Source organism: Nicotiana tabacum, chromosome 14 (genome assembly GCF_000715075.1).
Source record: "Nicotiana tabacum cultivar K326 chromosome 14, ASM71507v2, whole genome shotgun sequence".
In the NCBI taxonomy this organism is placed as follows: domain Eukaryota; kingdom Viridiplantae; phylum Streptophyta; class Magnoliopsida; order Solanales; family Solanaceae; genus Nicotiana; species Nicotiana tabacum.
In genome coordinates this window covers 5,117,114-5,132,364 of record NC_134093.1, presented here as the reverse complement: position 1 = coordinate 5,132,364, position 15,251 = coordinate 5,117,114, and positions in this window count along the sequence as shown.

Genomic DNA, 15,251 nt, shown 5'->3' with positions numbered 1-15,251 from the left:
ACACAATTTTCACATAAAACTTAATGCCTAAGGAGAATTTTCCCCACTCAAGGGTAGGCAAGATACTTACCTTTTTGAAGTTAGGCCGATATTTTAAAATAGCCTTCTTGCGTGAAATGACCTCCGGACGGCTCAAATCTAGCCAAATAAATTATATAACTTCATTAAAATTCATCGAAAATAATTGTGGATAATAAAACGTCGACTTAAAATTTTATTCTAAAAAGTCAACCAAAAGTCAACGCGGGGCCTGCCTCTCGGAACTCGACATAAGTTTTACGAAATCAGAACGCCCATTCCGATATGAGTTCAACCATACCAATTTTATAAAATTCCGATAATGTATCGATCTCAAAATCTTAAATTTTTATTTTTGAAAAGTTTTACAAATTTCTCCAATTTCTTCTATTTGATTCACTAATAATTGATGAAAATAAACATGGAATCATGAACTATAATCATTTTTGGATATAAAGTACTTTCCCCAATCCATATGGTAAAAATCTCCTCAAAAATCGCTTCAATCTGTGCTTCATAGCTCCAAATATGTTAAAATGGACGAAACCCCAAAATATAGCTTCTGCCCAGGTAGGTTGCATCTTTAAAATGCGACCTACTTCAACTTATTTCCAACTAGAAATTACAATGAAAACTGCAGTACCATGCTTTAGTACATCACTCATACCTTTCTGTACAAATGTCCAAATGATGAATGGTTTACCTTTTTGAAAACTAGACACCAAGGGATACAATTTTTATGTTTTGCTCATCTCCCAATTTCTTATAGATTGCGAGATATAAGCTCCCAAGGTCAGCCATGTGCAGCAAAAATTTCTTGCGATGCACACTGTTTTAGCCAAAATCTGCACTACCATCCTTCAGTCAATTGCTCATAACTTTCTGTACAAATTTTCAAATAATGAATAGTTTATTATTACAGAAACTAAAATCAAAGGGCTACAACTTTCATGTTTTGATAATTTCCATATTCCTTATAGATTTCGAGATATAAGCTTTCAAAGTCAGCTCTGCGCATCAGAAATTTCGCACACTGCTGTCAAAAACCAGCAGTTAAAAATGATCTGAAACCACTCCGAAACTTATCCGAGCCCCTCGGTATCCCATCCTAACACACTAACAAGTATCCAAACATATTATGGACTTAGTCGAGGTCTCAAATTACAACAAACAATGCTAAAACCATGAATCACACCCCAATTCAAGCTTAATAAAAACTAACGAATTCCAAATTCTACATTCGATGTCGAAATGTATCAAATCAATCCGGAATGACCCCAAATTTTGTATGCAAGTCATAAATGACATAATGGAGCTGTTCCAATTTCAAGAATTGAATTTCGAACCCGATATCAATAAAGTCAACTCTCGGTCAAACTTTCCAAAAATCTTCTATTTTTCAACTTTCGCCAAAATGCGCCGAATTGTCCTACGGACATCCAAATCAAAATCCGGACAAGAGCCTAAGTCTGAAATCACCATACGAAACTATTGGAATCATCAAAATTTTATTTCGGAGTCGTTTGCTCAAAAGTCACATCTTCGGTCAAACTTTAGAAATTCAAGCTTTATAAAATCAAATATTTTGTTTGTTTTTCAAAAACTACCGTAAAACGTGCCTACACACCTCGGAATAACTTCAAATTTTGTACATATGTGATAAATATTGTTAGAAAGCTGATCGAACTCTTGAAATCCAAATCGGGACCGGTATCAACAAAAATCTAATTATGGTCAAATTTAAGAATTCTTTAAACCTTTAAATTTTTAGTTTCCATCAAATTGCGATAATTCAAGCTAGGGACTTCCAAAATTAATTCTAGGCATACACCCTAGTCCCAAATCATGATACGGACCCACCGGAACTATCAAAATACTGATCCGGGTTCATTTGCTCAAAATATTGACTGAAGTCAACTCAAATGAGTTTTAAAGGCAAAATGAGTTTTCACATAAATATTTTCCGAAAAAGATACAGATTGCGCATGCAAATCGAGGAAGGCTAAATGGAGCTATTCGAGGTTTCGAAATACATCAATGAAGGTTATAATTAAAAATGACCTATCGGATCATCATATTCTCCACCTCTAAAATAAACGTTCGTCCTCGAACGTGGCAAGAATTATTCTGAGGTTATCAAATTGTCAGTGTACTATTACACACATACTCATGGTGAGTCCACGTCACCGAAATTTTAACATGGTCCGACAATACCATCTCAGTTGAGATTATTTCTTTTATCCACATTTATAAATTTTAAAACCAATTTCTTACACTCCAAACATTTTCAAAAGGCCTGATTTTTCACATCAACACACGGTATTAGTCTCAACCGATTATAGCAACTCGTGCCTATGCATACATCATACGTATGCCCATAACCATATCTCTGGTCATAATAGATGGTCATAATTAATTCCAGCATCGTTAATTAACCTCATATTAACCAAAACCTCGTTTTGAATTTTTACAACACTTACAACAAAATGTGAGGCATGAAAATCTCATAACTATTTACCCGACTTAATGAGTCACATTTAACGCCACCTGGGCACTCACCTCGTGGGCTAAAACTCAATAATTACAACACGAATATAGTTAAATATGCATAATAACACATAAAAGAATTATCAAATAAGCCTAAAAGGCATGACTCCCTATTAATACTATAGTACAAATTTAAATTTCACAAAGGGAAATTTAAGCACATAAATTTTCACCAAAAGGACTTCGTCCTTATATAACTTCCACCGCGACTTGTAGCCCGATTTAAATATTTCACATCATATAAAAATTGTGAGGATCTCGTCCTCAACTCTACATCACAAGTATTTTGCACCTTGTGCCAATTGAAAATTTTCCATTCCCTTTCCTTCTTCTTTTTTTTTAATAAATTCCGTGAAATAATTTTACAACACACAATGAACCCCCATACAGGTAGGGTATATAATTCACAAATTTTAATCAAACTATCCCGAATTTATATCAAAATCCACTGTAGTGAGTAACAGAAAGTCACTTTTGGACTCTTAGCCCTCAATCGTGTACAAAACAAAATGCTAGACATGGGCTAACACCATCAAATCTCTCAACATGGATAAACACGTGAGTGGTGTAAAAAGTCACTAACTCGCCATACATGGAGCATGATAGGAGGACTCACCTCGATAAATGGAATTGAATCGAACTAAGAACAGTGCTCCTCTATTATGAATTAAATTATACCTGTAACGACACAATCTGGTGTAGAGGCCTCATCCATACCATATCAATTATATCAATGGGTCGGGCCTCCCCCTCTAGGGCGCCCCTTTACCTGGGCACATTTAACGCCACCTGGGCACTCACCTCGTGGGCTAAAACTCAATAATTACAACACGAATATAGTTAAATATGCATAATAACACATAAAAGAATTATCAAATAAGCCTAAAAGGCATGACTCCCTATTAATACTATAGTACAAATTTAAATTTCACAAAGGGAAATTTAAGCACATAAATTTTCACCAAAAGGACTTCGTCCTTATATAACTTCCACCGCGACTTGTAGCCCGATTTAAATATTTCACATCATATAAAAATTGTGAGGATCTCGTCCTCAACTCTACATCACAAGTATTTTGCACCTTGTGCCAATTGAAAATTTTCCATTCCCTTTCCTTCTTCTTTTTTTTTAATAAATTCCGTGAAATAATTTTACAACACACAATGAACCCCCATACAGGTAGGGTATATAATTCACAAATTTTAATCAAACTATCCCGAATTTATATCAAAATCCACTGTAGTGAGTAACAGAAAGTCACTTTTGGACTCTTAGCCCTCAATCGTGTACAAAACAAAATGCTAGACATGGGCTAACACCATCAAATCTCTCAACATGGATAAACACGTGAGTGGTGTAAAAAGTCACTAACTCGCCATACATGGAGCATGATAGGAGGACTCACCTCGATAAATGGAATTGAATCGAACTAAGAACAGTGCTCCTCTATTATGAATTAAATTATACCTGTAACGACACAATCTGGTGTAGAGGCCTCATCCATACCATATCAATTATATCAATGGGTCGGGCCTCCCCCTCTAGGGCGCCCCTTTACCCGCCTGTCCTCCACCCCTAACTGACTGTGCAAATGGGGTAGTAACTAGAATAAAACCTTCATCATGAGTATTCTGATGAAACCCGCCTCTCCCAAGTCTGAGAAAATCTCTTATGATGTGCTTAGTATCATCACACTAATAACAACCCCTCTGCAGGTTCGGCTGCTCATATTTGGTCTATGCCAGATAACTGGAATAACCATTATAGGAACCATGTGTTGGTGGTACATTAAAATAACTTACTGGAGCACTTCGAGTATTCTGAAATTGTTTCCATGACCCTGCTGATACTGAAATGTAGATTTATTAAGGACGTGGGAATACCGCAAGTCCCGGCATCATCCCATACAAATGTCAGCTCTTAATCATATACAAGTTTCTGAGAAACTTTCAATACCACATAAATACATCTCAGGCCAAAACTGATATAACATATGACCCCGCAATATGATCGTTGATAGTGGACTCCCCTCAGTTGGCGCAAATCCATAGGACACATACCGATGATCCACAATACTAAACTTCATCGCTCCTACGACACCGGTCCTAAGACACCTCAAGCCATTTATTTGGCGCATGCCATCCTCGTGACAGTTAAACTCGCTTCCTCCAGTGTTTTGTCTTCTAGTATATACCTTTCGCTAAATAAAAATCCCATACGAACCACATAGTCTCTAATACCACAAACTATCTTCAGATCTGCATCCACCTCGTGACCCTACCATGATTGTGATGATTAGGTAACTAATTAAACCTTCTTAAGATCATACTTATCAACCAGATGTCAGAACCTGCTGTACCCCCATGTGTACAACTGAATGATCTCTCAATACATCCGCATCCTCGATCTGGACGACACGTGGTAATAATGGTTGAGCAACCTTGGCTCCCTTATAACCCCTATGTAGTATCACGAACCGTTAGCGCATAGTTAATACCGAGTGTGCAATTTCATACACGAGTGGATGCAAAAGAACATAAGATATATGCTTTAAGCTGAATAAATACCGCACGATAAGGAATGAAAGAAGTGAAAATTTTTCTACTAGTTCTATAGCCTCTCGAAGATAGGTACAGACGTCTCCGTACCGATCCGCAAGACTCTACTTAACCCGTTCGTGACTCATAGAAACTATGAACCTAGAGCTCTGATACCAACTTGTCACGACCCTAAATCCCACCACAAGCGTCGTGATGGCACTTAGTCTCTAAGACTAGGTAAGCTGATTATAATAACAATTCAAACCATTTTTTAAACAAACATATAATTAAATACTAGTGTCAAAACCAACAGCGAAAATATTCAAACAACCTCCCAAGACTAGTAATACTGAGTCACAAACTCAACTAAATATATGGAATTATCTCAAGGGTCGGATATACAATACTGTTCGAATAAGAAATTAACAGTACAATAAAATGGAAAGACTCCAAGGGACTGCGACGACCAAGTAGTCCTACCTTGAATCCTTGCGATCATAATCTAATCTGCCTAAATATGATATCTTAAATACTTGGCTATGCACAAAAATGTGCAGAAGTATAGTATGAGTACACCACGGTCGGTACCTAATAAGTATCAAGAATAACCTCGGTGGAGTAGTGACGAGGTACAGTCAAAACACTCACTAGTCAAATAACCTTTGCAATATAACATACAAAAATAATAAAAAGCAAATAGCAGTGATAGCAACACCAATCAACTAGTGATTTAAACAGCAAGGCAACAAGAACACCATAAATATTGCTCAAACGAATAATAAACACAAGTACAGCCAATTAATCTAGTCCTTCAAAATATAAATCTTTTATCTATAGTTTTTCAAATAAAAATCTTTAGAATGTAATCCGTACAATTAAATATAACCCAAATATAGTTTCTTCAAATAAATATCTTACGAATATAATTCTTTCAAGTAAAGTCACCATGTGACACCGCATTTAACTTTTCTGGTGTGAGAAATATATTCAACATATCACATCAAATGGCACGACAATACCTTCGTGCACTTGTCTCATTCTCACCCAATATATATATATATATATATATATATATATATATATATATATATATATATATATATATATATATATATTGATCAAATCAATTGGCACGGCAACACCCTTCGTGCATTTATCTCTTTCTCACCGAGCATACATATAACAGTATCAACTAGGTGGGAGAAATGCCAATAACAATAAAAGGAATAAAGTGGGAGGCACACAAGAAGCAACAATGACTACAAGCCGCATAGAAAATATAGGTGCACAATAACATCCCATGATAAAGGTATGAATGCATACACAACAAAAAGATATCACAATATAATGTATGTCTCTTGTCCTCGCATGCACGGAAACACCCTTCATGCCATGAACATATGATAATATAAAAATAATGGCATGGCATCACCCTTCGTACTTTTACTCTCATCCTCACGTGATAATATAACTGAAATGGCACGGCATCACCCTCTGTGCTTTACACTCTCAAATGGCACGGCATCACCCTTCGTGCTTTACACTCTCAAATGGCACGGCATCACCCTTCGTGCTTTACACTCTCCCTCACATGATAATGTAAATGAAATGGCACGGCATCACCCTTCGTGCTTTACACTCTTCCTTACCAAGCACATGTATATCATTAACAAGCAAGGGAGGAAGCATAAATAATATCAAGGAGAGTGTTTAGACGATAACACAATCCAACAATCCATATCACAATTTGCCCACCGGCCACAACCAACTCCAAAGATACAACAAAAATTAATTAATTTCACAGCAAATAGTCCAAATAGTCCAAGGCTCCACACAAAGTATATAAAACCTCAAAAATAACAATAGAGATGGAAAAGTCACTCAGCATAGGATAACACCTTCTTTAATCCAAATTTTTAACAAATATATTAAACGCCTCTTTTTAAGCTTATTTAATTAATTATTTACAAATGAAAAATCCATAATGAAATTAATTCCAAGAGATATAAAATCAACAAACACACAAAATTACATAAAGATCCAAGAGGTAATTACCCAAGAGATTGAGGCATGACAAATAAAGGATTTACTATATTCCAACAATGTTTTAATTTAATACATAAGGGTGTCTACGAATTTAATCCGATATAATTTGCACATATAAACCAAGTATGCACTCGTCACCTCGTGTACATGGTTTTCAATCACATAATTTCCACATAAGACTTAATGCCTATGGAGAATTTCCTCCACTCAAGGTTAGGCAAGATACTTACCTTTTTGAAGTTAGGATGATATTTTAAAATAGCCTTCTTGCGTGAAATGACCTCCGAACGGGTCAAATCTAGCCAAATAAATTATATAACTTCATTATAATTCATCAAAAATAATTGCGGATAATAAAACGTCGGCTTAAAATTTTATTATGAAAAGTCAACCAAAAGTCAACGCAGGGCTCGCCTCTCGGAACCTGACATAATTTTTACGAAATCAGAATGCCCATTCCGATACGAGTTCAACCATAACAATTTTATCAAATTCTGATAACGAATCGACCTCAACATCTTAAATTTTCATTTTTAAAAAAGTTTTATAAATTTCTCCAATTTCTTTCACTAATAATTGATGAAAATTAACTATGGAATCATGAACTATAATCACTTTTGGATATAGAATACTTTTCCCAATCCATATGGTAAAAATCGTCTCAAACATCGCTTCAATCCGAGCTCCATAGCTCCAAATATGTTACAATGGCCGAAACTCCAAAATATAGCTTCTTCCGAGGTAGGTCGCATCTTTAAAATGCGACCTACTTCAACTTATTTCCAACTAGAAATTGCAAAGAATACTGCAGTACCAGGCTTTAGTAAATCACTCATACCTTTCTATACCAATGTCCAAATGATGAATGGTTTACCTTTCTGGAAATTAGACACCAAGGGCTACAACTTTTATGTTTTTTTCATCTCCCAATTCTTTATAGATTGCGAGATATAAGTTCTCAAAATCAACCGTGTGCAGCAGAAATTTCTGGCGATGCACACTGTTTGTAGCCAAAATCTGCAGTACTAACCTTTAGTCAATTGATTATAACTTTATGTACAAATATCCAAATGATGAATGATTTATCTTTCTGGAAAATCGAATCAAAGGGCTACAACTTTGATGTTTTGATAATTTTCATATTCCTTATAAATTTCGAGATATAAGCTTCCAAAGTCATCTGTACGCATCAGAAATTTCGCACAGTGTTGTCAAACACCAGGAGTTAAAAATGATCTGAAACTCACCCGAGCCCCTCGGGACCCTGTCCGAACTCACCAACAAGTATCCAAAAATATTATGGACTTATTCAAGGTCTCAAATCACATCAAACAACGCTAAGAATACGAATCACACCCCAATTCAAGCTTAATAAAAACTAACGAATTTCAAATTCTATATTCGATGCTGAAACCTATTAAATCAATCTGGAATGACCCCAAATTTTGCATGCAAGTCAAAAATGATATAATGGAGCTTTTGCAATTTCAAAAATTGAATTTCGAACCCGATATCAATAAAGTCAACGGTCAAACATTTCAAAAATCTTCTATTTTCCAACTTTCGCCAAAATACGCAGAATTGTCCTACGGACATCCAAATCCAAATCCGGATAAGCGCCTAAGTCTGAAATTACCATAAGAAACTATTGGAATCATCAAAATTCCATTCTGAAGTCGTTTTCTCAAAAGTCACATCTTCGGTCAAACTTTAGAAATTCAAGCTTTATAAAATCAAACCTTTTGTTTGTTTTTCAAAACCTAACGGAAAACGTGCCTACACACCTCAGAATAACTTCAAATTTTGTACATAAGTCATAAATATTGTTACAAAGTTCATCGAAACCTCTGAATCAAAATTGGGACCCGGTATCAACAAAAATCTAATTATGGTCAAATTTAGGAATTCTTTAAACCTTTAAATTTCTAATTCCCGTAAAATTGCGATAATTCAAGTTAGGGACTTCCAAAGTTGATTTTGGGCATACACCCAAGTTTTAAATCACGATACAGACCCACCGAAATTGTTAAAATTTAAAATATTGATCGAAGTCAATTCAAATGAGTTTTAAAGGCAAAATGAGTTTTCACATAAAAGTTTTTCGAAAAAAGATACGGATTGCACATGCAAATCGAAGAAGGCTGAATGGATCTATTCGAGGTCTCGGAATACATCAATGAAGGTTATAATTAAAAATGACCTATCGGGTCATCACACTAGAATTTTTAGTATTATTCTCTACTACGGGACTACCCTTCTCACCACCAAAAGAATTATAAAAATCAACATCATTTACGCTATCAAGATTCTCCCCATGAGCAGTCTACACATAATAATTTTCCATAATCCCTTTTTAAAAAGATGACATGTAACAATTACTAATTACTAGAAGTTGACATGTGTATTTTATTTATACTAATTACTAAGTTATATTCTCCCAAAGGTTATCTAAATAGTTTAATAATATATTTTACTATAATACTTGGGTGATTTCAATATTAATAGGTACATCAAATTATTGTAAGACAAAAAGTCCTAAAACATATAAATTAATCTAATTTATTTCAAATTAGCATATGATTGCGCTCTAATACTTAATTGACTGCATTTTCTCCATTTTGTTCTAATAATAAATAATATAATTAACACATAGATAGGGCATGGAGAATTTCCAAACGAAAAGTCGAAACAGAGAAGTATTAAGACTTAAGTTATTTCTTAACTAACCCAACTTGAACGCATACAAATTCTAACTCTTTAAAATATTGTTCAACTCTAACAGAGAAGTATTAGCACTTAAGTTTTTTTTATATATAAACAAGAATTTCATAATTGTAGAAAATACCCAAATTATGCTAAATTTTTTCTTGATTTACTATTGGATACATACAAGTATACTAGCCATTTTCCCAAGAACATCTAACTAAAAAAAAAGAAAAAAATAGATAATTAATCTAAACGAGCAAATCTTTAACAAGTCACTATATACATACTATATTGCAAAATTTATTGCAAATTTATCCATACTAGATTGAAAATTATATAGCTAATTTATACATACTATATTGCTAAATTAATATAAAAAAAAAACTTACTTGTAGAAAAGGACTACCGGATCTGTTGGCAGAAGGGAGAAATTATTGCCGGACCACCACCGGAGGGGAGAAGAACCGCCGAATTCACTGCACCAAAAACGAGTTAAACAAATTAGGGACAAAATATTAGGGATCAACCATCCACAAAAAATGGTGAGAGTGAGAGAGAGGGAATTTGTTTTAATTACCTTATATAGAGAAGAAATAGAGCGGGGTGGGGGCAGAAGAGGAGAGGGGGAAAAAATAGAGATGATTGAAGAAAGAAGAAAAAACGGGTGGGGGCTGTATAAAAATAGATTTACGACCGAATCGGTCGCAATTTAAAATTTAAAATTTTCAATGCGACTGATTCGGTCGCAAATCCGTTGACCAGTCAAACCTTGTTCTTGTTGCAAATTCCGACTAAATCGGTCGAAAGATTTATATATATTTTTTAATTTCTACAACCAATTCAATCGGAAACCCTACAAAATATTTTCGCGGTAATTAAGCGACCGAAAGAGTTGTAATTTGGAGCTAAAAATTTAAAAAAATTAACATGTATTTTTAATAACATTTCCGACAGAATCAGTCGGAAATTGTGACTGCATAAATCTGCCGGAATTATTCAATTGGAATCTACACTGTTTTTAGTAGTGATAGTTTGCTTTGGATTTCTCCTCAACTAGACACCCTTTCGTTTGTCCGGGATCAAGAAGATGATGATGATGTACTAGGAACAAGTTATTTAGTGATGGCTAGAGCAGAATGAATCAGGAACAGGTTATTTAGTGATGTGTTTCCTAAGTTGTATGCATAAGGACTAAAGTCTTCAGTATACACAAAAGGATTCTCTACACTGTTTGTCAAAGGGAAGCTTAAAGGCAATAACCTTTCATTTAAACTCAATCTTTTACTGAACATACTTCTAGCTTGTAAAATGGCACTCCAGTTTAAAAACTTTATCAAAATTCTGTATTTTCTGTGTAAGTGAAATAATTCAAAGATTTTCAATGATTTCAATATAAGAGAATTAGGCATTACAGAAATTGTTATACGTAACTTATTGGATGCATGTTGAAATGAATTCTATTTGTATAATTACAGAAAATATAGTTGAATTCATTTAGAGTGACTTGGATAGTTGGATTGTGAATAAGCTGTGAAATACCAAGAAAATTAAATGTTATAAAAACACACACACACACACACACACACACATAATATATATATATATATATATATATATATATATATATATATATATATATATATATATATATATATATATATATATTGTATAACAAACATTACATGACCAACCATCCATAGAAAATGAGTGGCTTTATTCTTACTTTTACGTACAGACTGTTGGGAATAAACCCCCACAGAAATAATATTCACGGTATTAAAAGCGGATTAATAATGTAGCACTGAGATATGATAATTAACAAGAATAAAAGAGTGACAACGACACCAAAATTTTTACGTGAAAAACCCCTTTGAATAAGGGAAAAAAATCACGGCCCCGAGACGAGCAACTAATATCACTATAGCAAGGAATTTTACACTTTGTAGGTCCGAGTAAAATATTTCAAAGACCACTACAACACTCAAAAGAAATAACCCTCTTTTGATATTCTCACCTCACTACAATATCGCTCACTCTCTATTTTCCTCTACATAGTCTATTTCTCACAATGCCTGAGAAATACTATCTGCAACTATTGTGTTGCTTCTCTTTCTGTGTAGTGAAATGAAGAAACCGAAGCTCTCCTTTTATAGGAGAAATATCATACCTCTTCAACTAATCAGAATGAAGGACTGGTTGAAAATTTGCAATGCAAATTTTTTGTTTCTTTCGCCTAAGAAGTTTGACATTTTCCTTCTGCAGCCTGCCTTATTTGTCAATAAGAAAGAAAAGATGGCTGCCAATCAATTTCTTCCTTAATTTATGAGATGGACCCCACAAATCTCCCCTTCTAGTCCCATTCACCTGAAGGAGGTAGCACTGTCTTCTAGTTTGAGTGCATGCCGACAAGTTCTTTGAATAGCTCGAACTTGTCTCTTGGTTCCACCTTGGTCAACATATCAACAGGATTTTCACTCGTATGAATCTTTTTGACCTATAAAGATTCATTCTCCACATGCTCACGAATCCAATGATATCTCACATCTATATGCTTTGTTCTTGCATGGTACATGGAATTCTTGCTCAAGTCTATTGCACTTTGACTGTCACAATAGGCGACATACTCCTTTTGATGCAATTCCAGCTCTTGAAGAAACCGCTTGAGCCATACCATCTCCTTGTCAGCTTCTGTAGTGGCAATTTACTCTTCTTTAGTTGTTCAAAGTGCAACACACTTCTGCAATTTAGAATGCCATGATATAGCTCCCCTGAAAATGTAAACAAATATCCAGTAGTGGATTTTCTGTTATCAATGTCACCTGCCATATCAGCATCTGTATAGCCCTTCAATATTGGATGAGATCCTCCAAAGCACAAACAATCTCCCGTGGCACCTCTCAAGTACCTGAGTATCCACTGGACTACTTCCCAATGTTCCTTTCCAGGATTATCAAGGAATTTGCTAACAATACCAACTGCATGAGCAATATCAGATCTGGTGCATACCATTGCATACATCAAGCTTCCGACTGCTGAAGAATAAGGAGCTCTAGCCATGTTCCCTTTCTCCTCTACACTTATAGGACACATCGTCTTGCTCAACTTTAAATGACTAGTAAGAGATGTGCTGATTGGCTTAGCATTCTTCATGTTGAAGCGTTCCAGTACACGTTCAATGTACTTCTCCTGAGACAGCCACAACTTTCTGTTTGTTCGCTCTCGAACTATCTTCATACCCAGAATTTGTTGTGTTGGGCCCAAGTCCTTCATATCAAATGACTTGGACAAATCTCCCTTCAATTTTGCGATCATCCCCTTGTCTTTTTCTATAATTAACATGCCATTCATATAAAACAACAATATAATAAAGTTATTTTTAGAATATCTTTTGAAGTATACACATGGATCAGAATATGTCTTTGTGTAAGCTTGACTTTTCATGAATGAGTCAAACTTCTTTTACCACTGTCTTGGTGCCTACTTCAACCCATAAAGACTCTTATTCAGTTTGCACACCATGTGTTTCTATTCAGCTACTTCAAATCCTTCTGGCTGCTCCATATAGATCTCCTCTTCTAAATCTCCATGAAGAAATGCAGTTTTCACGTCCAACTGCTCCACTTCAAGATCTAGGCTAGCTGCTAAGCTCAAGATTGTTCGAATAGAAGTCATTTTGACAACAGGTGAGAAACTTTCATCAAAATCAATATCTTTCTTCTGCTCGAAGCCTTTTACCATCAATCGAGCTTTGTATCTGACCAGCTTGCCATTTTCATCTTTCTTGAGTTTAAAGACCCACTTACATTTGAGTGGTCTTTTACCCTTTAGAAGTTCAACCAGCTTGTATGTGCCATTTTTCTGTAAAGATTCCATCTCCTCTTGCATTGCTTTCATCCACTGGTTCTTTTCTGGATAAGACATCACCTCCTTAAGACTTTCTGGCTCCCCCTCATCACTGATGAGGACATACTCCATGGAAAGGTACCTGCATAACTCTACCCTTGGCCTTTCTGATCTACTCAGAGGTTGAGATTGTTCTTCTGCCTGAGTGGGGTGATCCACTTGCTCGACATCATCATCAAGTTGCTCCCCCCTGCTCAATAACCTCACCAATTTGCCCCCCTACTCGGAAATCTCATCGATCATACTTTCTGCACTTATGGGATTATTAGAAGTAAAAGGAATAGTAACAAGGTTAGGAATTATACCATTCTTGACTTTTTCTGGCATATCATCACCAGTTCTAACTTCACTTTCTCGGAAGACTACATCTCTTCTTCTGATGACCTTCTTCTTTACAGGATCCCACAGTCTGTATCCGAATTCTTCATCTGCATATCCGATAAATATGCAAGGAACAAATTTATCATCCAGCTTTGTTCTCTTCTCCTTTGGTACATGTGCAAAAGCTCTCCAACCGAACACCTTCACATGCGAGTAGGACACCTCCTTGTTGGTCCAAACTCTCTCCGGGATTGTCAAACACCAAAGGAACTGATGGACTCATATTGATCAGGTAACAGGTTGTCTGAACTGCTTCACCCCAGAATGACTTAGGCAGTTTAGCCATTCTGAGCATGCTTCTCACCTTCTCTACAATGGTGCGGTTCATCCTTTCGGCTACGCCATTGTGTTGTGGGGTTCCATGAACTGTCTGATTCCATGGCTCGAACAACTCTTCAAATTCCCTTGAAGTGTACTCACCTCCATTGTCACTTCGGAGACGTTTTAGCTTTTGGCCTGTATCCCTTTCCACCAAAGCATGAAACATCTAGAAAACTTGAAACATATGATCTTTGGTTTATAAAATATAAACCCATAATTTTAGTGAAGTATCATCAATAAAAGTAACAAAATATTTGTTACCGCCCATCGATTCAATTTCCATTGGACCACAAATATCAGAATATACCAAATCAAGTATATTCAATTTTCTTTCAGACGATGTCTGAAATGAGACTCTATGTTGCTTACCAAATAAACAGTAGTCACATGGTTTTACCGTTGTACCTTTGGCATAAAAAATGAGTGATTTCTTGGCAACAATCTGCAATTCCTTCTCGCTCATATGACCATTCTTTTGTGCCACAAATCTGAAGAAATCTCATCTTATGCAGCGTTCAATTCTCCTTGGCATATTTTTGCATTTGTCTTGTACAACGTACTATGAGCAACTCCCTTTGCAATCACCAATGATCCCGTGGTGAGTCTCCACTTTTGATTTGCAAAATAGTTCTTGTATACATCTCGGTCTAAAGCAATTCCCGAGATCAAGTTCATCCGCAAATCCGGTACATGTCGTACATCCTTCAGAACCAATGTGCATCCTACATTTGTCTTGATACAAATGTCACCAATCCCCGCAATCTTTGAGTAACTTGTGTTACCCATTCT